Source organism: Lissotriton helveticus, chromosome 4_1, assembly GCF_964261635.1.
Source record: "Lissotriton helveticus chromosome 4_1, aLisHel1.1, whole genome shotgun sequence".
Classification (NCBI taxonomy): domain Eukaryota; kingdom Metazoa; phylum Chordata; class Amphibia; order Caudata; family Salamandridae; genus Lissotriton; species Lissotriton helveticus.
The window spans coordinates 2069029666-2069056435 of NC_136063.1; positions in this window are offsets into that span (position 1 = coordinate 2069029666).

Sequence of the window (26770 nt, forward strand, 5' to 3'; positions counted from 1 at the left end):
AAAACACATATCCTTCAAATCTATTTTTGCCATCCAATCGTTGTCCATTAAAATAACCCTTAACAGTTGGATTCCCTCCATCTTGAAATGTCTGTAGAACACATAATAATTCAATTCTCTTAAATTGGTTACTGGTCTCCATCCCTTTTCTCTTTTTTCCACTACATAATGAGTACTTACAAATCCGTTTTGCGTCTCTGGTACCTGTATAACTTCCCTTTTGTCTAACATTTCCTTTATTTCTTGTTCCACAATAATTTGTACCTGATCCTGAAAAATAATTTACCTTGGTTCCCTTCCTTGAATTGGTTCTGAATGAAATTATATCAAATATCCTCTTATTGTGTACAGCACCCAGGAATCTCCTGTCATTTCCTCCCTTTCCTTTTGATAAAGCCTTGATCTCCCCCCTGTGTTTCTCTGGGTAAAACCAATTACTTTCCTAAGGCTCACCTTGTCCTGTTTGAGTACCTCTTTGGAACCCTGTTCTTCCTCAACATGTTCTGTCCCTTCCTCCTAGACCTTGCTGAGGATTTAAGCCTCCTGAATATGAGGTTCCTCTATAACCCACCTCTACCATGAATATTTCCTCCTCCTTGATAGTATGGGCTTTTGATATATGGACGGCCGAAAGTCTGATCCCGCCTTCCGGTCCTGCCATATAAATTTCCATCCCCAAACACTTTCCTCATTGACACATACGCTTTGTAAAGAGCTGTGAAGGTTTGTACATGTTTACCGACAGATGTTACTAGGTCTTCTCCAAATAATAGCTCCTTGAACTTCTCACTGCACTCTTTTTTTGCAAAACTGCCCCATTTCGGACTTATTCTGAAAATAACTACTTTACGCTTTTCGGCAATTAAACCTGCATTGGGATTACAAATAAAACAGATAGTCCTTTGGCTCTAACCTTGTAGTGAATTAACGTCAACAGGACCCAAGACATCCAGGAGTCTGTTCTCGCACTGTTTCAAAAATCTTCCTAGCTCTTTTCTTTGGTCTTGACCCAACTTAAACAAATAAGTTATACGGTAAGGGTCCTGGTTTGGAGTCATAGTTTCCTTAGCTTCTATCACTGGACGTGAACATTCTGCTCTCATGAGATTACGCTCATTCTTTTATAATGGACGCCTTATCCAATACCTAATATAGGCTGCAACATGTATCAACGGTCACCACTCTGAACTTCTTGGCTGTCTTATTTGTGCAGGATTAAATAAAGTTTGACCCAGAGAATCCTTCACCTCTTTTATGCTGTTTTTATTTGTACTCCCCAACTCTGAAAATTCATTTGGATCCTCTTTTTTTTTTTTTTTTATTGAACAAGGTAGTAGGAAGACATTGGTACAGAATTGAAAAAAAAACATTGTTCACATCAAATTTTTAACAGTTAGACAATTTTTAGACAATTTACAAGAGACAAAACTGGAGTAAAAAGAGAGGATTAAAAAGGAAAGAGACCATTTTAAAAACTTACAATGGTCCTTGTGCAAAAACCACAATTTTAAGTACACAATACCACTGCAAAAGTGCAAAAACTGCAATAAAGTGCAACTGCAAGAAGAGATATAATCCAATAAAGTGCAATTTTAAAGTGCTAGTGCAATATAGTGCAAAAACAGCTATTATGAAGCAGCAATATTACAAAGAAAGTGCAAATATTCACATTCTCCTCTCCTTCCTCATCATCTTCCCTTCAACAATTCCAGATTCTCAAAATATTTCCAATTTCTTTCGAATCTTGCAATGGCTCCCACCCTGCCTGCATAAGCTCTTTCGAAATTACAAGTTCTTCTCATTTTATCGAACCATTTTAACTGTGATGGAATCACCACGGATTTCCAATTTTGAAGAATCAAGGACCGTGCAATTACACAAGAAATAAAAATAAATACTTCTTCTGTTTTGTTAAACCTGCTCCTTTCTTTACATATGCCGAACAGGGCCACCTCTGCTTCCGGCAAAAATACTTTCCCAGTTGCCAGCTCCACATCTGCGAATATCCCCTTCCAAAAAGATTCCAACTTCGGGCAGGAAAAGAAAATATGACACCATCCTCCCTGACCCATAGCTTTACATCTAAAACACTTATTCTCAACTTCAGGGAACATTCTCTCCAGGGCCTCTGTGGTATAATACGCCAGCCAGCGTGATAAAAAAGACATTCTCTTGTAATTAGCCGCCCGGAGTGCTTTATTTCCTAGATGGCACACTACCTCCCAATCCTTGTTTGTAAGAACGCACTGCGTCGAGAGGCTTATTTTCTCTAGATGTCTGTCAATTACAGGAGATGATCTAGAAAAGTACAGGTTCTTATACCAAAATCCTATGCTTTTATTTTTATCTCCGTACAGAGCTGATATCAAGGCAGTGGGAGAAATAAACAGGCCACCTATCTCTTTGTAATAAAATAGACCATCTGCAAATACTCAAAAAACATAAGCCGCCTGGAATTCGTTCTGTCTAAAACCTCATGCCAGCTAATTACCTTATTTTGTACAAACAGATGTCTTAATTCACAAAACCCGGAAAGTTCCCAATTTTTCAGATGATTCAAGGCTATCTTAAGACCCATTTTGGCACATTCTGACAAGCTCAAATAAATAGAGCCATCAGAGCCATGTTTTTTAAAAAGGAGCAGTAATCTTGATGTATACCCTTTCAACGTCGTATATCTTGATTTCTTAGGGAGCTTTGCAGTTTTTAAAAAGATAGGAATTTGAGAACCTGCTTCCTGTAACATTATTTCAAGAAAGAAATTATCTCTTGTCTCTCTAGTCCTTAATAATCCTGTCACAATGTCAAAAAAGGCTGCTTCATAATATGTCTTGAAATGGGGAAGAGTCAGGCCACCTTGAGCATCAGAAAGTTGGACCACCGGAAGCTTGACTTTTGAGGCCTTTTTGTTCCAAATAAATCCTCTCAACATGGATTCAAGTTCATTAAAAAAAACAATATTGACTTTAATTGGGATATTGCTAAACAAAAATATAAGCAATGGCAGTACAGTCATTTTAACTAGTGACACTCTACCAATCAATGACAAAGGAAGTAAACACCATTGATCTAGCAGATTCCTTATATTGTTCTTCATTTTAATATAATTTAAGGCAAAGAGTTTTTCATACTCTCTGGTCACATATATACCTAAGTATCTAATCGGATCCCTTTTTACTGCTTGAGGCTGAAGATAAATCGGAAGAAAATCTATACTAGTGTTTAATAGAAGAACTTCCGTTTTTTTTTCCATTAATCTTATACCCCCCAATCTTTTCATAATCCTTGAGCTCCCTCATGAGACGTGTGATATTTTCTTTTTCAGGAGCCAGATAGAGGATAATATTGTCGGCGAACAATTTTAACTTAGACATCCCGACGATGGGGGTAAGATAGCAACATTGTTCCTTATTTTTGTAACTAAGGGTTCGATAAAGAAAGTAAAAAGCAAGGGGGACAATGGGCAACCTTGCCTATTTCCCTGATTTATTTTAATCTTCCCAGCTTGCTTAGCATTGATAATTACCTGGGCTGATGCCCCTTCATAGATATTATGTATCATACGAATAATGGGAGCAGGGAATCCAAAATGGCCCAGAGAAAAAAAAGCGCTGGCCAATTAACTAGATCGAATGCCTTTTCTGCATCGATCATTAAAGTACATGCAGAAATCAAATTAATATTAAAATAATCTAAAGCCTGTATCAGAAATTCTGTATTAGCTGCCATATACCGACCTGCAATAAAACCCGTCTGATCTTGATGGATTACCTCCTGAGCCGCAAACACAAATCTTTGCGCCCAGATTTTCATAAGTATCTTATAATCAGAGTTTAATAAGCTAATCGGTCTATAAGAATTCACATCCTCTGGATTTTTATCCTTTTTGACGAAGCTAATAATTGTGGATTCTTTGAATTCTGGAGGAACCTTTCCACCTAATCTAATGTGATTAAATACATTTTTCAGAGGTTCTTCAAGTTCCTTAATGAAGACCTTATAAAATTCGATAGGGAACCCATCCTGTCCGGAAGCTTTTGCTTCCGATGTTGCCTTTATGCTGTCGTGAATTTCGATGGAGCTTATTTCACACCCAATTTGATTACTTCGAGAATCGGAGATTTTGGGAATTTCTAGGTTATCAAAATATTCCTGAATCATTGTTTCCTCCACCTGATATTCCGTGGAGTTAATTCTCTCATAATGATCCAGGAATATTTTTGCGATTCTTTCACTCTGTGTTTCTACTCCACCTCGAGGATCTTGAATTTTCAAATGATGGATGACTCTTGTTTCTTTCTAATAGAATTAGCCAGAAGCTTCCCCACCAGTTGACTATCTTCGTAGACCCTTTGCTGGAAGGCCTTTGAACTGTTTATCTCCTCTAGAGTGAAAAAATCCCTTAATAGTGCTTTAGCCTGCTCCCATTGATTCGGCTGTTGATTAAGTTTTAGAGCATATTCCCTCTCGGAAGCACTCTGATGAACGGATATTTTTAGCTTGCGATCGTTTGCCTTATTGCTGGAAAACGCAATGATCTGACCCCGGGCAGCAGCTTTAAATGCACCCCAAACAGAAAAAGGCTCAGCTGAATCTTTATTCACTGAAAAAAATCTGTCACCCACTCCTTGAAACCTGAAACCCAATCCTTGTTCTGAAGAAGGGTGTGATCCAGCTGCCACCTGGGGCGCTCCCCTTCCATTCCTCCTAACACAAGCTCAACTTCGACCCTCCCATGATCCGAAAAAGGGTTACATCCTATCAAAGTTCTAGAGATCTGAAGTGATCTAGATGTAAAAAAAAGTCTATTCTGGATGCTGAATGAAACCTATTGGAATAGCATGTATAGGCCTCCTTATCTACATTCAAAGAACGCCAGGAATCCCGCAATTGGTATTCTGCCAGAAGTGCTTCAAACACACATTTTGTCATAGGTTTTAATTGCTTTTTGTTCTTGTTAGAAGTATCCCTCCTCAAATCCTGAATATAATTAAAGTCTCCTCCTAGTATGATTTGCCCTGGGGATGCCCCTTAAAACTTCACTAATTTCCATCAGGTCCGAGATATCATCGAGGATGGGGCCGTAATAATTCACAAAGTTAAATATTTTTCCCAACAGCTTCGCTGCAACCCAAAGCCATCTACCTCTAGAGTCTCTTTGAACCTGAAGGATTTCCCAGGGAAGGTTCCTTGCAAAATAAATAGCAACTCCCCTCTGGGCAATCCCTGCTGAGGAGAAGAACCCATGAGAGAAATATCTCGGCAAAAACAACTTCGGGGCATTTGTCTTCAGATGCGTCTCCTGACAAAAGACCACCTGAGGATTAAGAGTTATTACCCAGTTGTGACCCGTTAACCCTGGAACGCCCCCTTCTTTCTAATTATTTCTGTTTGATCGGGCAGAAATATAAGAGAAAACATTCTTTCCATTTCAGCATTTTCAAACATTAGATCCAGAAGAAATCTTTTTAAGGAGGGATTGTGCATCTTCAATATCAGAAAACATATAGAATTTCCCTTTGACCAGGACCTTCAATTTTGATTGCTGTACAATCGATGCTTGGGCGCCATTGGCCTTAAATAAATGTAAGATCTTAACAAACTCCTTGCGCCTTTTGGCAGCCACCGCAGTCATATCCAGGAAAATCCTGCATTTTATTGATTCTGACACAGAGAACTGCCGTTGTTGATAAGACTTGGACAGAATCTTCTCCTTAATCCTAAAATCAGCAAAATGTAGGAGTATCGTTCTGGGAAATGGGGAATTTGCAAAACGTTGTGCTGGAGCCCTTGTAATTGTCAAATCACCCTCAAACTCGGGAAGAACTGCATGAAGACCCACTGGATAGTATCGGAGCCTTCCACTCCCTCCGGAACCCCTACTATTCTTAGATTCGATCTTCTTGAGTGATTTTCAAGCTCTTCAAGTTTGTGTTCTAGCGAGACCTTCTTCTTTCCTGCCTCCCTAGCTTCACCCACAACAAAGTTCACCTTGTCTTCAAGGACGGAGATCCTAGTCTCCGCCTCACCTGGGAAATGCCAACATAGATTTCTCAAATTTATCCATTCTGGAGTGAAGAGTAGCTATCTCTACTTGTTGGTTATGTTTTATCTCGCGTATTTCGTCCAGAATCAGATTCAGCATCTCGCGGATATCCATTTGGTATCTAACTTCTGTCCCAGATAGATTTTTTTCATCCGCTTCAGGATCTGCATTCATAACCCTTGGGCTCTTGTTAATGTTCAGCTGAGCCTCCTCTTCTGTTGGTACCTGTGCACCCTCTTATGTACTCAGATTTTGAAAGGAGATTTGGCCAGATGTCCCCTCATCTATCAACTCATCTGACACAGTTTGTGAGGATTGTACTGGAGACGCTAGTAAGGACTCCGGTCTCTGTTCACGGGACTGCGTCAAAGATTAAACCGTTTGACCTATGTCCTTAAACGGTGCAATTGAAGCAGGCACCGCCAGGGAGACAGGAACCATCGGAGCCTGCTGGATATTCGATTTTGGGATAGTTCTTTTAGCGAAAAGAGGAAAATCCTTCCTTTCCTTACTTCCCATACTGCCAGATCCATTCATATTCTTCCCTACTAAGTCGGGAGATGCTATCTCTGAAGCTATAGGAGGAGAAATAGCCATCGGTGTTGCTGTCTTGGGGGAAAGAGATTCGTTTAAGATGACTGTTTTGACCGCGGCTGTTTTCTTAGACTCTATGACATTTAAAGAGAAGGATGAAAGATGCCCATCGTCATCCGAGGATTCAGGAAGAGTATCTTCCGCAGAGTCTTCTTTATTTTTCTCTTTATTTCTATCTTTATCTTTGGCTGCTTTTTGAGCAGCTTTCCTGGCTAGGGCAAGGCGAGTTTTTGTATTCGGACGAGGAGCCAATTCAGTTTTAAGGGCTCTTCCCCCTCCTTCTGCGGTTTGCCCATTGTAACCTTTTAACTGCAGCCACTGCTCTCTTCCCCTTGTGCTTCTGAGCTTCTGTACCTTGCTCAGCAGGATTAGGCCACTTAGAAATAAATATATATAAAGTCCTACTCACTGTGAGCCCAAAATCCTGTGCAGAGTTTGATTTTATGCCATGGTACGGGGACAGTAGTACCAGTAGGACAAGGTGATGTGGAAGGCGTTATTCAGCGGCCTTCCCTGAGACTTCCAAATCTGTCCCGAATGTTCAGATTCCACTCAGACCATAGCGTAACATCTCAGAACACTTTCAACCGGAAGAACTGCTGGGAAACCACCTTTCTAGACCTCCACTCCGGCTTTCCAGATTAAGTACGGGCCGAGATGTCGCCAAGCGGAGCAATTCAGAAGCGGCAGCAGCAGCAGTACTGGCAGCAGTGCCTGCGTAAAAGCAGGACAACAAGAACCGACCAAAATAATCAGGGGTCAAAGCAGGGTTCAAAGCAACGGATCCAGCAATCCATTTTTCAGTAGCCTGAGAAATCCGCTAATCACTGCCACCAACGTCTCAGAACACTTTTCACCCGGAAGAAATGCTAAGAAGCTCCACTCCTGCCTTTCAGGTTGAATAGGGGCCGAGATACCGCTGAGGCGGAGCAATTCAAAAGTCAAAACAACGGATCCAGCAATCCATCTTTCAGCAGCCCGTTGCCTCACAACACATTGCAGAGACCCCCAGTCTCATCCGCGGGACGGCCGAACCCAGCGGCACACTACGATAAATGAGAACAGGGGAAAATACGGGAAAGACGCAGCAGCCCCAGCTCATCCGACTCGCGTCTTGCGTCTTGTGTCTCGTGTCTGCACAATCAATCCGCCATTCCTAGGGGCGGATCCTAGGATCACGGGTCACAGCCGGCTACTCGGAGGCGTGGAGCTCCGTAGCAGGCATTCCGCTGGCCTACCTTGGATCCTCATTAATATTATAACTGAGATCCAAAACATACTCATCTAGATCCCCATTCTCTCCTGATCAGACCAGGTCAGCTGCCTGCCTCTTTCTTTTGCAACCTACCTCTCCTTCGTGCCGCTTCGGACACCAGACAATGATTCTCCAAAAGTGGAAGTACTTGCTTTTTTATTCAATAAACCAGTGTTATTACTAATGGTATTCCTGTGTTTTTGTTTTTTTTAAACACTTACTCCCTGGTCCTCTATTCTGAGATCCATCCTCCTCTGAAATTGTCCCAAAGTCATGCTCCTCTACACTTTCAAATCTTCTCTTACCTTCTTTAACACATTTGTCAACCATTTCCTGCACCTTACTACGTATTTCCTTCTCTATTAACCTTTTAATAATGTCCTCCTGAACCTATTTGGAGCTTATTTCTCCACCTTCACTCATTTTGCATTCCTTTCTCTATTTTAAACCAATTTTCTATTTAGTTACAGTAACTCACAAGTCTAACACGCAGTTAACACCTATTTTCCTCCGATTGGCAATGGTCAGCTGTTAACTGCCAGCCGACGCCGATCGGGACGCATTGCCAGGTCACTCTTGTTCACGGCAACGCACTGACTACCCGCCTGAATGCAGGCCCTAATGTCTTTAAACAATCACAAGTCTCATTAAACACTCCCTGAATGTGCCCTAATTCCTATTGAAAACATCCTGAGTGCTGCGTCTTTGCTCTTCAATCGTATCCCCTTCAAGCCCTTTTTAACTAATTGCAATTTTGCACGCATTTTTTAAATCAAGTTTTACCTGCATTTGATGAGAGTGTGCAGATTTCTTGCTCAGCCCTGTTTCATGCCCACTTTTCTCAGAGCTGCCTTTCGGTCCACCGCAGCTGTGTGATGTTTGTGTGGAGGAGGCATTTGGCTACACTTCCTCTTTGGGCAGGGTTAGCGCCCTAGTTGCCGCCTCACTCACGGTCATAAGGCGATGGGCGCGCAGCGGGCAGGCCTAAGGCAAGCCGGTCTGCTCCCGTCCGCACCGAACAGGCCCAGGGGCCAGGAACCCTGGCCAAAAATTGGTTTATTCCATTGAAGAACTCTTGAAATTAAAAAGTACACCAAACACGCCGGCCTTCTCAGATTCTCTGGTAGAAAGTCCCTGTTCAAACAACTTGCTAGAACACACGGTCCCTCCAAAAGCCTAACTTAGAGATTTTATGCTACTCCAGGACAAGGAGCTCGACCTCCTTGCACTAACGGAGACCTGGTTAGAGGAGACCTCTGGTCCCGATGTAGTGACCTCCCTCCCTCCAGACTATGACGTCTTAACGTATAATCGGCAGGGGAACAAAAGATAGGGTGGAGTTGCAGTATTCAGCCGCAGGTCACTTACCACCGAGTAAATAGTTGAGGAGAGCCTAGATTGGGCAGAAGTACTGAGGATTAAGATCAGGCTCACATCATCCTGCCTGATAGTGGTAGTGGTATACCGCCCCCCTCGGACAACCCCGCTATTTAATGACCTGTTCCAGGAAGTGGTTAGCGATCTGTATTCAAGATACCAACAGATTCTGGTATTAGGAGAATTTAACTATCATTGGGATCTGATACCTAGGTATTGTGTGTCGAGTAGGTTCGGAGAGGCTATGACTATGTTGGGGATGCAGCAAATTGTGGAGTCCCCCACTCATGAGAAAGGTCATACTCTAGACCTTATATGGACCACATCATAAATTAAGTTACATACAGATTGCAGACCATGTAGCTAGTTAGATCACTATCTAATCAGCCTCGAACTTCCTGTGCATAGCCGCCCTACACACCTACTCCCAGTTTGGAGGGAGGAACAGAATTGGCGCAAGATAGAGGACGCCAAGCTGATGGAAGCACTAAATGAGACAGTACACTCAGGATCACAGTCCGGGGATCCGGGCATGGTGTGCGAAAGACTCACTTCCGGGTTGAGGACAGCTTTCAATATGGTGGCTCCTGTGCAAAGGGAAAGGGTAACTAACAGTATGAAGGGTGCCCCCCTGGGACACGCAAGAACTAAGAAGAGAAAAACAGGCTATCCGTCAATGCAAAAGGCACTGGCGGAAATCATACGACCTAGAATCCCAGGAGAAGTATAAGGCAAATCTAGCCCTCTACAAAAAATCAATCATCAGATCCAAATCTGTGTACTACGAAGGGAGGATTAGGGAGGCTTCAAACATTTAGAGAGAGATCTTTAACATACTCTAGGAGTTGAGTCACACGAAAGAACAAAGGACAGCCGCTAATCAAGCCGACTGTGAACAGGTACAGGACTTCTTTCTAGCCAAGGTTAAAAATATCATTACTGAAATAGGCAATACTTGTATTACCCCCTGTCCTTTATCAGTGGTGGACTCACTGGAGTTTCTGGGTGTCTCTCTCTCAACCTTCCTGACACTTGAGTCAAATGGTCTAGCACATATTGTGGCAAAGTAAAATCCTGGTCACCAGAAGATCCCTGACCTCCTTTGGTGTTTACAAGGGTCATTTAAGCAGTAGAGCCATACGTGTTGTCTCTACTAAATCTCTCTTTGGCTACAGGGAAGGTACCTCACAAATTTAAGGAAGCCATGGTGATCCCACTGCCGAAAAAAGCTCGGACAGACATCACCAATTTGAAAAAATGTTCCTTTCCTGGCAAAAGTTCTCGAGCAACATGTGCTCAGAATTCTCTCGTCCTTCTTGGAAGAGCATCAGCTGTTACACACACCGCAAGCAGGATTCAGGGCCCATAACAGCACTGAGTTGGTGATGCTCTCGGTGCTGGATGAATTGAGGCTAGCAGCTGATAATAAGAATCCCTCGGCACTGACCTTATTAGATCTCTCAGCCGTGTTTGACATGGTGAACCACGTGCAGCTGCTGGCCCGTGTCCGACAGCCAGGAGTCACCCGGACCGTCCTTAAATGGATTACCTCCTTCCTGGAGAATCGGTCTCAAAAGCTCCAACTAGGAGAATGTAGGTCCAGGCAGAGTGTTTTGCGCTGGGGGCTTCCACAGGCCTCTGCGTTGTTCCCCCTGCTATTTAATATTTACCTCCAGCCATTGGTAGAAGCACTGGCAAAATTAGATTGTCAGGTGTTCAACTACGCTGACGACACCCAGTTAATTGTACTAGTTGATAACTTTTCCCAGGCACAGCTCAATGCCCAGAATATCCTCTGGCTCACCATGACCTGGATGACCTCCAATTCACCCAAGGGAAACCCGGATAAGACAGAGGTGCTTCCTCTCACTACAGGGGCCTCACCCTGGTCAAGCCTCTTCTGGCCCCAGGAGCTTAGCACCACCCCGATACCAGTGCCAGCAGTGAAGAGTCTGGGCATCAAGCTTGGCACCAAGCTAACCCTAAACAATCAGGTGTCTGCTGTAGTGGAGAGCTGCACATGCCTGATTAGGCAACTCTGAAATATCAGAACCCTGTTGTCATTGTCCACCATGCGTACCCTCGTGACGGCCCTAATCCTGTCAAGACTGGACTACAGTAATGTAATATACACAGGGCTTCCTGACAAACTCCTGGGGAAACTTCAGGTGGTCTTAAATGATGCGGCAAGGCTGATCTTTAAACTGCCAAGAAGAGCACATGCCACCCCCTGCAACAACAGTTACACTGGCTCCCTATCAAGCAGAGGGTCAGGTTCAAGGGACTGTGCACTGCACATAAAGCACAATATGGAGTAGCTCCCAAATATATCAAGGATTGCCTGAAGCCCTGCGTGTCAGGACATTACTTCCGGTCACCTTAAACTAGCTTGCTGGCCTTTTCACACTTTAACAGGGGGCTTTCTCAGTTGTGATTCCCCAGATCTGGAACACGCTCCCGGACAATATGCGCAGGGAACTTAGGAAGAAACGAACATGTAGCACCGGGTTTTGTGCATATTTCTCAATGAAAGCATTAGACGTTGTACAAATGGACTAATTACCACCATATATATTCATGATATGTTCTATTTATTTTTATAAAAATATTCTATTTATGTCATCTTTTTGTCTTTTTTATCCCTTTTTTTAAATATACAAACATTGAATAAATTGCTTTTCATACAAGTATGATTATGTGGATGAATGATACAATACTACAATCAAAATACAAAAGAAGGCATATATCGTATCTGTAGATGCCCTAGCTTCTCATATATGGAACTCCCAGAAGATAACTATGCAACAAGTGAATTTGAGAGACTTCTCTTTATGGCCATCCAATAAAGGGTAAGGGAAAATACTGCGGAGGATGTTCTATGCCCACTAGTACCATAGATGACACTGTACTCCCTTAATTATCGTGTCATAGTTTATGCAAGGAATTCTTTTAATTGTCTGTGATTTCGATCAGAGTCAGAGTATCCAAATGTCTTCTTATATCGTGATCTTGGGCATGTCTATGGCGCCTTTCAACCGGTAACTGGTAACACCAGTTGTACAAATGGACTAATTTGTACAACACCAGTTACCGGTTGATTAGTTCGGAAACGATTCCAAAACCGATTTGGTGGGAAGAGTTTCCTAACGAGATCATAATGGGCCCACAAGTTGGGGGGTGAATGACCCATCAGTGTTGCTCAAAGGGCAAAACACCTGTAATTATTAGGAAGCGTAGTATGACCAGGAAACTCTCAGCATCAACCACCATATGTATCTTCAGCAGGCCAGCTGATAGTTCCTGTTTGGATCTTCATACAAGTTGGTGAATCAACAGCTACGGACTATCCAGATCAGGTGCACTGCCAAAACTGTCTGCAATCAGCACCAGCCCCAAAGGACCACCTCAGCTACAACTCTCCATTCCATGGAAAGACAGGGCCTGATCTGCACCACATGTGGGCTGACCAGGGCCCCATCACATGCCCAGGACATCCACCATACACCCATCCACAAGAAGCAATGTTGCCTGTGGGAAAATGGAAATAAAAGAAGAGAAAAAACACTTATCTGAACATGACGCTTCAGGTTGGTCAATAGTCTCACCGGCAGAGTCCTTAGAAACTAGTGCCATATTAAACTCTGTGTAGGCCCCTGGGTAATCGAAATTTCAGGTCCCCCCTGCAAGTTATCTCCTAATGCTCAATGCACCAGATTTGTTTTACAAACTGCCAGCTGCCAGAAGATGAGCTTTCAAGAGACAAATTGTCATGTGAATCTGATTCCTCTGGTTTATGTACTTTTAGTTGTTAATGGGTACATTACACTAATACAGTATTTTCTCTATAACGTCTTTAATGTTAAGTTGTCGTTTCTTTAAGACAGCTTGATTGTAATTTTCTTCAAGATCAAATCAATATTATTTTGATCCGTTGTCACGGGCCACCTAAAAGGAGTGGGGCCCATAGGCCAGTGCTTACTTTGCCTATTTGGTAATCCGGAAATGTTAGAAACAGAAAGCGGGCAACGTCAGGAAGGAAAAAAGACAAAAAAACAGACTGAATCGAGAGGCCGTGGAGAAAGGAAATGAGGAGATTGTGGAGGTTAAAACTAAGCTGCTGCTTGCCACAGGGGTTACCCACGAAAAAGAGAGAGAGAGAGAGGGCCCAGGGAGGCAAAAACATCTGCATACATGCCAATAGGTTCGATTCAGGTGGGAGATTCCAGATTTTCGAGGCCATAAAATTACTTTTGGCTATCTGCTGCCTCAAATTGCAGCTGCCTCAAATTGCATTTGCTTCAATAGAAGTCAATGATGGAAATGCATTCTCCCAATTATATTTTTAATACTGCTACTTATAAAATGTTGGCATGTATGTGCCTACCAGACTTGATAGACGGACAGTGGGGGCGGCATTAGGCTCACCAGTTGCTCTTAGCCAAGCCTCTGAAGCAAAGTCCTACATGTAGGACGTAGACGTGTGAGCCATCCTGCATACATTCAAAGTCAACACAATGATTTATCCCCGGGGCCAGCAGCGGTCTGTATACCTCATGTCAGCACTCAAGGCTGCCCCTTCCGATCACCATGAGATGATGAAGGGTTGTGAGCCTGGCCTTGGAGCACCAAGACCATCTTGGCTGCCAGTGAAATTACACCCAATCCACCGTCCCACTTCCCCCGTAGGTTGTGCTCTTTCATGAAATGCTTTACCAGCTTCTCAACACAGCTTTCCAGTGCTTTAGGAGATAAGGTGGAAATTGGAGACAGGTTGCTGGTTGTTTTTTCCTTTGTAGTTCACATCCAGTTTCTTAAGAAGAGGGGATACATAGCCAGTTTTCAGGCAAAAAGAAACTACTCCTTGCCTGAAACAAGTTTTTATAGCATTGATTCTCTAGACGGTAAAAGATACGTTTACATCTTTCAGGATCTTTGCTAGAATGGGATCCGAGAAGTGCTTGGATGGTTTGAGGTGTTTGGGAATGTTCTGTAGCGAAACAGCATGTACAACACAGCTGGAACCAAGCAATACAATTACCACGCAAAAGCCACTGCAACACATGCCTCCTTACCACGCATGTCTTTACCATGCAAATTTTAAGCCACTCACATTTTATATGTTCGAAGTAGTATCACTCATTAGTAGTATACCTAGTGTACTAAGTCAACTTTTGTAGTAGCTTGGTATATAAGTTTAACAATCATAAACTCTTAGAAAATACTTACACTCACTGGATGATGTCATCAGTGATGTCACTGACCATGCCATGAGTGATGTAATATGTGAGGTCATAAGGAGTGCATTGCAGGGTTGTAAGTTATAGTTAGAGCTCCCGGTTTTATGGTATTTATTTTTTTAACATTTCCATCTGTATTTATCCATATTTCTTTTTTGACCGTTTTACCTGTATTTATCCATATTTATTTTGTGTTTTGCGTATAAATGAAGGTGTAAAACTGTACATTTCCATATATATTTAACGGGAAGATGTGCACTCATACTTTGATGCCTGTCGTTTTTCTTTTTCAGCTATTTAAGCTGCCAAATATTGCATAATGATACATCCACTGGTAAATACTAGCATTATACCACAAATGTGTATTGACACATGCCGGTATTTAAAGAAATTTCCTCCTGTTTGCTAATTTCCCTTGCTGTCCATCTGCTCAGCTGGTGGGCTATAATGCACAAAATATAGCACGGAGTGTCACTTAAAAGCAGCACAAATTTCTGTATTTATCCACTTTTAAAGATAAATGCAGACAGAAAACACATTGTTTTCTGTCTGTATTTATCTTTAAAAATCTGTAAAAACTGAAAACAGGGATCCTTAGTTATAGTTAACTTAGGTAACTATAACTGCTTAATTTCACTGGTTTTGTATGAGTGAAATCTGAGCTTAACTATAAAGTCCCTGTTAACTTTGTTTTTTTTCCGTGAATTTCTATGATTTTCTAGCTTTTTAATACTAACTGTAACCTGTCACCTTGGTGTAAGAGCAGCTGTGTAGATCTGTGAGTGGGTGTGTAAGTGTCTATGTGGGTCTGTGAATGGGTGTGCGAGTACCTGTGTGAGTGTGTGTCTATGTGTCTGTGAGTGGATCTGTGAGTGCCTGTGTTGATCTGTGAGTGTGTCTATGAGTGCCTGTGTATGTGTCTGAGTGGGTATATGAGTTCCTGTGTGAGTCTGTGAGTGGGTGTGTGTGTGCCTGTGTATATCTGTAAGTGGGATCCGGACACATCTACCTGGGTGCCCTGGCCTGTTGTGAAGTCCTTTCCTCTGTCCTCTGTCTGTGTTCAGACCCTAGCCCTCCCTTCTGTCCCCCATGGTCCCTTGTGAATGCCCCTGCACCTCCCTCTTGCCAATTAATGGACGATGTGTGGTCCGCCTGCTACCCCAGACCTGCTCCAACTTTCCTTCTACTGTCTGTGTATATGCCATTATAGTCACACTATTGCCCTTCATAGTGTGTTGTGCTTACAGTGCCCATCCCGCCTGTCCTCCATGGTCAGCTTGCTGCTCCTGCCCTACCCTTTGCCCCCATGCCCTCCATTTTCCATGTGCAGACCCCTATCCCCTTACTCTTGCCTTGCCTGGTTCATTGCTGGGCCCCTGCCCCCTCCCTCATGCCCTTCATGGTTTGTTATGCTGCAACTGTCCCTCCTGTCAGTCCTGTATGGTCAGCTTGCTGCCCTTGCCTCTTCCCCTCTGCTCTCTGTTGGCCTTGTTCATGGCCTTGTCCCCTCCCTATTGCTTTCCATGGTCCCTTGTGCTGCACTGTCATCCTGCTTGACCTGTATGGTGTATAGTGCAGCTGCAACCCCTGGCATCTACCCTGTAAGGTAAGTTTGGGGCCCCTGCCTATCTTCCTCCTGCCCACTGTTATCTGAGTCCATGTCCCTACCCCATTCCCCCCTGCTCTTCGTGATCCAATGTACCATACTTGCTAACATTTTGAACTTGGTAAGAAGGAGATGTAATTTTGTTTTTTAAACTCAGGGAATTGATTTTCCCCATTGACTTGCATTGAAAAAGAGGAGATTTTGGGCAGGGGACAGATAAAATAAAGCCCTTTTGGTCTTAAAAACATCGGGGGTCTCTTGCCTGAATCGGGTCTGTTGGCATGTACGGTTCTACTGCCACTGCCTCTTCCTTCCTGCTCTCAATGGTCTGTTATATTGCCAAGCCTCTCCTGCCTGTCCTGCTTGGTTGGTTTGTTGCCCCTCCCCTCTTTCCTCCTCCCCTCCATGAACTGTTATACTGCCACTGCCCCTCCCACCTGCCCAGAGTGGTCAACTTGTGGCCTCTGCACTCTCCTCGCTGCCCTCAATTATCAGAGTCCGTGCCCCCGACCTCTGCCCAACAACATTATTCTAATCAACACCTAGTTTGCTAACATCCTATATTTAGTAGGAAGGTTTGACATGTTATGTTATGGGTTTGTTGAGCGCGGCAGCTGCCCCAGCGACGGGGCGTCCCGGCGCTAAGAACCACAGCATAGCCTACTAGGAGGGGGAAGGGGGGGCAGAAGCTTTACAGTAGTGGGAAGAGGTGAGTTTTTATTGCTTTGCGAAAAGCGGACAGGTTGTCCAGGCGGCGGATGTCCAGGGGAAGGGAGTTCCAGAGTTTTGCTCCTAATAGTCTGAAGGAGCGACCCCCGATGCGGCAGAGTTTCGTGCGGGGGACCACTACTAAATGTTGACCCATGGAACGAAGGTTGCGTTGGGGGGTGTAGGGTGTTAGAAGCGGGCGAAGGAGTTCGGGGCCATCAGTTTTGAGGATTTTGAAAGCGATAGTGAGGGCCTTAAATTGAATGCGGGCTTCCACAGGGAGCCAGTGGAGTCTATGTATGGTGGCTCTAGCAGAGCATCTTCTGGGAAGGCCGACTATTGCCCTAGCCGCCGAATTCTGAATTCTCTGAAGCCTAGTTGTCTCGGCTTTGTTAGCGCCTAACAGTAGGACGCTAGCATAGTCCAGCCGGGAAAGAATGGTGGATTGGACTATAAGCTGCCGTGTTTTGGGGTCAAAGAACCCTAGAATGGAATTGAGGCTTCTCAGCAGCCCAATGCATGTAGCTGCTACTCTTTTGGTGTGAGTTTGGTAGCTCAGCGAGGAGTCCAGCCATACTCCTAGGTTTTTAACCAGAGATTTATAAGGAGGGATGGGGCCCAGCAGGGGGGGGCCACCATTGGTCGTTCCAGCAACTGGGGTTCTTACCCAGGAGCAGCACCTCGGTTTTCCCTGCGTTCAGTTGTAAGCAGTTAGCCGTCATCCAGTGAGCGACTGCAGCCGTTCCATCCCTAAATCTTGTGGCAGAGGTTGAGGGCGCCTCGGTGAGGGTGATTACCAGCTGTGTGTCGTCGGCGTACGACACCAGCGTGAGGTCCCATTCTTTGGCCACTGCCGCAAGGGGCTGCATATATAGGTTAAAAAGGGATGGACTGAGGGCAGAGCCCTGCGGAACTCCTTGGCCGATTGAATGAGATTGGGAGGTGAACGGGGGTGCGGAGACACGAAAGGATCTGTTCGTCAAGAACGAGCGGAACCATTCAAGGGCCAGATCACTGATCCCAATGTTTTCCAGGCGACTCAGTAAGATATTATGGGAGACCGTGTCAAAGGCCGCGCTGAGATCGAGTAGTATCAGCGCAGCACTTTGACCGGTATCCAATATCCTCCGGAGGTGTTCGGTGGTGGATAGAAGGGCGGACTCTGTACTATGCCCAGGCCTGAACCCGTGTTGGGAGGGGTCCAAGATGTTATTTTGGGCCATGTGGTCTGATAGTACGGTGTTAGCATGGGCTTCTGCTAGTTTGGACACCCAGGGGAGCAGTGAGATGGGCCTGTAGTTCTCCGGCTTTGTGGGGTCCAGGGTGGGCTTGTTGATAATAGGAGTAACCCATGCCTGTTTCCAACATGTAGGTACCATAGCCGATGAGAAGGAGAGGTTAAGGAGCGTGGCCAGGGAAGGAAGGAAGAAGTCCAGAGCCTCTAGAAAGTGAACTGGTCTCATGGGATCTGAAGGGGCACCGGATTTCACCTTTCTGCAGAATTTAGCTAGATCCTCGTGAGAGATAGCAGGCAGACAGGTGAGTCTGGGACCTTTAGAGGAGGGGTTGGGAGAACTAGTGCAGTCAGGAGGGTTTTGTGAGAAGGTGTTATAAATCTTCCTCACCTTTTCGATAAAGAAGATGGCGAGGTCCTCACACTGCTGAGTGGAAGAGATACATGAGGCAGAGTTGCCACAGTTTTGTAGCTTTTGGACCAGTTTAAAAATGGTTTTCGTAGGGTTAGGGCTGGAGTCAAATTCCTTGGCATAGAAGGATGCGCGAGCAGCTTTATGCCAGACATATAGCTTTATGCCAGACATCAACTTGATGTGATCAAAACTGTAATACCAAAAGCATTTCCTTTAGAAATTATAAAAATGACAGCATCTTATTTCCATAGAAATGATGGTTAGTGCTCTAAAAAACTAAAATGAGGACATATTTTTTGACGTCTCAAATAGTGACACAGCAATTCTAACTTATTTGCTATCTTTATGTTTTTTTTATCGAGTTGATCCCTTGACTCTATGTTACACTAGGGGAGAGGATGTGATGTTATGGCTAGAGTTTCAGACTTTGAAACTAGGGACCCAAGTTCAAGTTTCAGCGGCAGCTCGACATCCAGTGATTCTGGGCAAATTACTTCTTCTCCCCATGTCTAAAACCAAAATGAATTTGTCCTTGTGTAATGTAACAGATGCTCATTTAAAGCACTCCAATACCATCGGATCAAATCTGCACTATACAAAACTACAAAAAGACTAAAATATTAAGGTGTTTTGCACACTTCTATCAGTGGGCTATACTTGGGCTACATTTGGGTGAAATGTGTGCTACATTTTGGCTCTTTTTTCTGGTTGGCCATCTTGAGAGACTTATTTGTTATGAAGCTTCCTAATTTCCTCATTTACTGCAGTATCCTCAGCGCCAAGAAACCAATTGGTGTATGTGCGCGGTACCAAATTTCTTTTAATAATAATAATAATAATAATAATAACACTATATTAAAGCTACGATCACCAGGGAGTGAGAAGGTTTCCAGCTTGCATATCAAGAATTTTCAATTCTATTAAAGAAACAGAAGCAAAGATTTTTTATTTATTTATTTATTTTACTCTTTTTATTAATTTTCTTAAACTCAACATGGTACACATGTAGTCATACATAGTTCGTACAATTCAATATGTGGGTACAGTACATATGATTAGTCAGCTGCAAATAATAACAATCCGTAACATAGTGGCCAGCAAGGTCCCGGTGGATCGAGTGTCTCCCAATACAACAAAGGCATAAAGACACAGATGGCAGCACAAATGCATAGCAGATGGGAGGTCTGTGCGAGACCAGGCCCAATAAGAAGGGGTCATAAGTAAAAATAAGAAACATATAGCACCAATTCGCACAGTGTAATAGAGGCCTATCTCCATTCTAAGTCAAGCATATCAGTGCACAGCAGATGGCTGCAAGCAGCTCACCATCCACTCATCACCCCAACACACCACTCCTCTATGCATCTCCAGGTACAGTGCAAGCGGGTGATCACAGTGTACTACGCTGTGTGAGCAGGTCCCTCTGCCCGTAGGGGGTCTGTCCGAGAGTGGGACAGCAAATAGCACTGTAACGGGGCCCATACATCACCAGGTCTGGACACAACAGGCAACAGCTTTGCATAAGTCGCGAGCTGCTCTTGACAATAAACTAGATCGTCAATCCACACCTTGAATTGGGTGCTCTTCCTCTGCCCCATCTACATGCCACTTTCCTCTTAGCCAGTAACAGTGCCAGGGCCAAAAATGTGCGGTGCTCCGCCCGTAACGGCTCAACGTACCCCAACAGAGCCATCAGCGGCAAAGGCTCTACATGGACATTTATCATTGTGGACAGTGCAGCAAAAACCTGCATCCAGTATATCTGCACCCCGGTACATCCCCAAGCAAGGTGTAAGAAGTCAGCTCCAGGGGCTCGGCATCTGTCACATGTGTCAGTGTCTCTTAGTTTGTACCTGTGCATGCGAGCTGGAGTGTAGTACAGTCTATGGAGGAATTTATAGTGAATCAACCTAAGTCTACTACTGGCCGAGACCCGTTCAGTCTGTTGTGAACAGAATTCCCATTGCCTATCTGTCAGATCCGTGCCCAGTTCATGGTCCCATCTAGTCCTCGCTAGTGCAGCCGGCTAAACAGAAGCAAAGATTATGCTTATTTTTTCTTTACTTCAAAATTTCAGCAGTCAAGTATCAGTTCAATAAACAAAACTACATTACCCATGAACCCATTATGCCACATATCACATGCCACAATCATGACAGGGCAACCTCTATAAATATAGATGACTCCATTTTATGTCCTCTTTCTTTGGAACATAACAGTATAAGAACAGAAGTCTGCAACAAGAAAACTTTATAGGCACCAAAGGGCAAAATCAATCCAATCATGGACCCAACAGATAAAGACGATTCAACAGGGATGTAAAACAACCAAACTGAGCAGATGCCGGCAACCGAACTAGAGGTTCAGGAGTGTACAAAGCGACAAGCGAACTCGACCCACTTTTTCAAAGATGAACAGCAATAAAGGTCGGAATCTCCACCTCAACCATTCTTTTAGTCATTTTCTAAAAGGTAAAAGAACAACTGTAACTCCTGTAAGGTATAAAGGCAACATATATACTTCCAATATCACAAGGTGGGAGAAGAACATCACAGTTATGGAACATCACCATGAAACAATAATGACATGCATATGTATCTGAAATAATAGTAATAGGGAGAGATAATCCTGGACTCTGTTGTCCTTAATAGAATTGAAAATTCTTGACACATAAGCTAGAAAATATTTCATTCTATATCAGGACTGGAGTCTCTGATAATGCTTGTTTAAAGCTGGCTTACCACCACAGACGCCACATCCAAAATAAACTTATGGTTATTCCTGGGCAGAATTCGCAGAGTTGCACTATGTGAAGCTACGCGAAGTGCAAAAAAAACTCTGTCGCACTACGTGGAGTTCTGCAAGCGGCAGAGTACAATAGAAAAATGCCGTTCGCGGTGATTGCACAGTGCCGGATGCTTGTCCGCACTGTGCAATCAATGTGAACAGCACCATGCACAGCGCAAGCTTACCTTTTCTGCCGCTCCAGTAGATTTTTACTCGAGCGGCAGCTTTCTCAACGCGAACGGGCAGTTTCTCAACGTGAGCGGTCCCGAATATACTCGACCACTCGCAATGAGAAACCTGACCCCCGTGTTGAGAAATCTCGCCGGGAGATTTATTTTCCACGCTCGCGCTCGCCAACTTGATATTGGCAATCACGAACGAGGAAAAATCTCACTGGAAGGTGGATTTTCCTCGCTCGCCAACTTGACAGAACTCCGCAAGCTCAGCATAACGCGGAGTGTGGGAAACTCCGCAAACTCCGCGAATGGAGCAGAGTTCACAGCCCAGGGTTATTTATAGTACAATCTTCGAAATGTCATTTTGATAGACCAATCTGCTGCTCTCATAATCAACCAATCAATCAATCAAAGCATTTGTATAGCGCGCTACTCACCCAGAGGGTCTCAAGGCGCTTGGGGGAGGGGGGTCCTCTACTGCTCGAACAGCCAGGTCTTGAGTTGCTTCCTGAAGGAGAGGTGGTCCTGGGTCAGGCGGAGGTGGATGGGGAGGGAGTTCCACGTCCTCAATGAGGGAACCCAAAACATGAGACTTTGATACCAGTGCTCCTCTAGTGGAATGAGCTCCGAAGGTAGAGATGTCAAAACCTACCCACCAGTAACCATCTCATCAACCTGGCTAACATAGCTGAGGACACTGGCTTAAAGGGCATTTGTAATGCAATCAGCAGTTGGCCACCGGAATCTTGTCTCACCTCACTGGTAGATGACTCATATTCTCTCAAACATTGAACAAAACACAACTGAGAATTATCTGGAAAAGTAGGGTAAGTTACCAACATGGAATCTGTCTTAGTATAATGTGAATTCATGAAAGTGCTCCCTCTAGGGAACCCTCTGCCTGCCAATGCCAAAGCTCTAACGTCAGATACTTTTTTGCATGAAATCAGGCACAACAACATCATGAGATTAGCTAGAAGCTACTTGCGATACAAATATCTGTTCGCTGGCCAATGATCCAAAAATCTGAGTACCTGATTCTTGTCCCATAGAGACAAATACGTTGGAGTTGGGGATTGGACTTACAAATGCCCCTCATTTGTTTGCAGACCAAGGGATATTCACCCAAAGGGTTACCTCCGAAAGGCAGATGACCTGCGGAAATAGAAGATCTGAAGTTATTTACCATTCTGTATGCCACACCAGAAGAATTCAGGTCGGAAAGGAAATCTATGGCCATGTAACACTCTGCCCATTGCAGCACGTACACCATCACTTCCAAGCAGAGGCATAAGGTTTGTGAGTGCTGTTGCCTATGCCTGTCTGATGAAAACCTCGACTTGTTACGAAATGCCGGTGCTACACCACCTTTCCTAAAACTATCCAAGCAATCAACTTGAGTTGACCTGACAAGACCAAAGGATAAGGGAGACCCTGCATATATTTTAGCATATCCTGACAGTATCAGCGTTGAACTGGAGTAGTACTCAGTGTATAATATGTTTAGATGTAATGCATTGATTTAATCATTGTACAATTTTCCATTTTTTTAAATCATGTTTGTTTCTTTTTTCTTTTTTAGGAGGAAAGGAAGGGACCCGCCGATGGTGGAGGAATTTGGCACCCAGTTTCCCTACTCTTTTCTTCTTCTTTATTCACGAGCACTTGCATCTGGGAAATAAGATTTCTTTATTTTCCTTGGTTTCTTATTGTCTTACAGCAGTAATTTACCATTTTAGTACACAATGGTGGACTAAATCATATTCTGAGTACATTCATACTTTGCTGTACATCTTACCTGTCGCCCTGTGAGCACCTTTTGGACTATGCTAACTGCCACTTGGCTCATGCATTTTCTTCAAATATTTGTATTTGTTACAATTCATTGATGCACTCTGTATGCGGCAGGACAATATCAAGCATTCCTGTAAGACATGCAAGGCCCCATGTGCACACAAACCGTTGCCTCTGTGTTTGTACCTTAGTGACATGATGTCTGTAACCATTGCCTCCAGCCATGTAATGAGAGGTTACAAATGCAGACAAAGCGGTACTAAGGAGAGACTAGCAACTCTATTCACAAATGAAAAGCAATGATTTAGCAAGGACAGTAACAGGAGCTAATTAAAAAGATGGGCAGGAAATGGGCGGAGCTTTTATGCCATACCTCAGTATAGCATGCCTTGAGGAGCTGCATATGCGCTGCCCAGGCTAGAACTAAAAAACACTTTTGGTCCCCCCAGCACCAGGTATAGGGGATCAGGGTCAGAGTAATCCTACCTTGCCCCCTTGTGTTTTTATTTTACGTTTTTCTTGGGACTTGGGCCGAGTCCAAAGATGGCTGCCAACACTTCCTGGTTGAAGTGGTGGCAGCCTATCCTATCTCACTATGAGATCTGTCAGATCCGCGAAGGATTTGCGTCCCTATATATACATCATTATTTTTCTTTAAGAACCCCAAATCTACTGAATGGATATACCAAATTACAAAAGGATATCTTTTTGGATCAAGATGCACCTTTCTACCAAATTTGGTGTTATTCTGTTCAGCGGTTCGGGCTGTAGCAGTTTCTACGATCCTTATGGGAAATTGGATGGGGAAAACGTGTTTTGGGATCCCCCTTTTTCTCGGCCCAACTTGACGGATCGCCTCTTAACTTTTCAAATAGCAGCTGAAGTGACTGACACACTCATTTTGACAATTTCATGAGGATTTATCAAAGGGCAACAAAGTTATTAGCAAAACAAAAATCACTATTCCCTACTGGAAACTAGGTCCTAACTATAACTACCTTCTGGCGACCGTCAGTGTCACATGGCCCAAAAGGACATTGTCGTTGTCTCTAAGTTTACATGAGCATGCTGCAGATTGTCCGCTGCTTTACGCACGTTACTACATGACTTTATTTTTGCAAATGCTGTGTTCACACTCTGCAGGTTCCTGGATTTAGTTTGAACATTGTGAGTAAGGTCGAACAACAATGTCCCTTGTTATTCTGTTCTGGTGAGGCCTTATCACCTATACAAAACATACCGATGGAGCTGTTATTTGGGACAACGTACTTTAGTCTTATTGGAATACACGAATAGGTGACACACAATTGGAGAGGGACGTTTCCAGAGAGAAGAGAGAGATAGCACCTATGATGTAGATCTACCATCTACAGGCTAAGGTATGGAGTCTGCAGACAAAACCCAGAGATCTTCTAATATATAATAATACTACTTCTATGCAAGGGGAGGGAGGTTAGGTTGTACTGTCTTTTCATAATTTATAATATATATAATTATTTTGCTTGTTGTGTCACGTACACTGCATATTAGAGCACGTTAGTTAAAATAAACATTTTAAACTTGTTTGTGTCTCTGTCAGATTTTATTGTGGACAAGTACAAGCGTGCGAATGAAAGGGTGTGTTTTGCAACCGCGATTCCTGACAAATTAGGGAGTGTTGTGTGTTGGTGTGTCTAATCATTTGTTTCTCTGTGAGTGAGTAGGAGAGCAAGTGAGACACTATAGATAGTCGGTCCTGGGCTCATAGGACTAAGGTGGTAGGATGACTCAGTCACTGTGCACTAAGGTCCCATAATCCTACGCATAGTTCTGTTTTTGGGCAGAAACCCTGCAACATGGCGCCACCAACGTTTGGTTTGGTACTTATTCACGAGACCCCTGAGTAGAACTTGTGTTTGTCCATGATACCCTCTCACGGGCTCCCGGAGACGTCTGTGGTGGAGGGGCTTTGCCTCCTGTATTCGTAGGGTATCCCTATTTCTATAGGTTTTTCAAGCTTGAAGTTTAAAAGGTAATTTTGACCCTATTTTGTGCTACTGTTTAACTTGTATTTTTACATATTACACATGGCACAACAGGTCGCGATTGCAGCTCATAACTTTGCGGCGGTTACAGCATACTTAACTCAACATGGAGTCCCCAATGCAGGGGCTAACATTATTTACGTGGTTGAGGCGACATCCCGCATACCGCTTTGAGGTATTTTATTCTTTGGTTACATTTTCCGTTGTAGATACGAATGATAATTAGTTTCACGCTTATACGGCCGCTGTTCCTCCAGCAGTGTATCGTCCTTATGCATTGATTGAAGTTCCGTTGATGTCCTGGGAGCATTCCTCACCCTATCTCTTTTGTTCAAATGGGTCCCATCTCTATCGATGGGGCCACTTGGCCTGTTTTGGCTGGTTTTACGCCACATCCAAATTATCTCAATTTTACTATCTTAGAGGTACGACTATTATACACACAGTTGGTTCATCTTCATATGCGAGTCGTACAGTTTATGTCTTGTGCACTCCAGCTGGAGCTGCTCCTCCGGCACTTGATCAGTGTGCAGGACTTGTGATCAGTCCAGTCATGATTACCTCCCTGATGGACAAGCGTCCTCAGAATCGGGATGACGTGCCATTTTGAATCGCACAAAAGTTTGAGCAACTTGAGGCTGTTTTTCCACATATGTCTCCTGTTGAAAAAAAACAGGACCCTTACAATGAGTATGCCGAGTGGTCTGATTCGTCCTTTAGTGATAATACATTTTTTTGTTTTAGGTTAATTAAAACCATTACAAAAATACATTGAAAACACGTATCCTCAGGTAAAAGTTAAAAGAAAAAGTTAAAAACAAAGAACTTTAGTTATAAAAGTAGTAGTACTAAAAATCAGTGTGATATGGGGGGTGAGCATTGTTCATTGCATCTTATCTTGGCCATAGTTCCTTAGGTTTGGACAGGGGCGGATTCATGGCTTGTTAGTTTCAGCTCCACTAGTTTCAGGAATTTCACCAACTTCCCATTTAATTGTGGAAGACTGGATCATAACAAGCGAGAACTGCTTGTCTACATGTGCGGATTCTTTGTTCATTAAAAGCAGTTTTTAGCAGGGCTACTCTTTCCTCCTTCAGCCCCGGGCAGGTGCATAGCAGATTATCAAAGTTTTCGTTCCCTGCACCGCACAGCCTACATTTTGACCCACAGTTCCTTCTCAGCCATGGTTGTAAATGTGGTATGGCTGGTAGGATTCCAAGCCTATGTTTTAAAAAGGCTTCTTTAATTTTCCTGCCGTACCCCAAACCAAAGTAAGCTTGTAGCCCCGGTGATTTACATGTACACAGTGTCATCCAGGCGTGACGCCTGTGGGAAAAGGTGGCTTTGTCTTCCACATGCGAGTGTCTTTTTATGCTCTTGTTTACTACATGCTTAAATTGCGCATGCGGTAGTGGAGTTTCCCATAACTCTTTTAGTGGACTGCACCACCTGGGGGATGGTGTTTGCTTCAGTGTATACACTGTGCGTTGGCATCCCCTCTATGAGCCTTCTGAAAA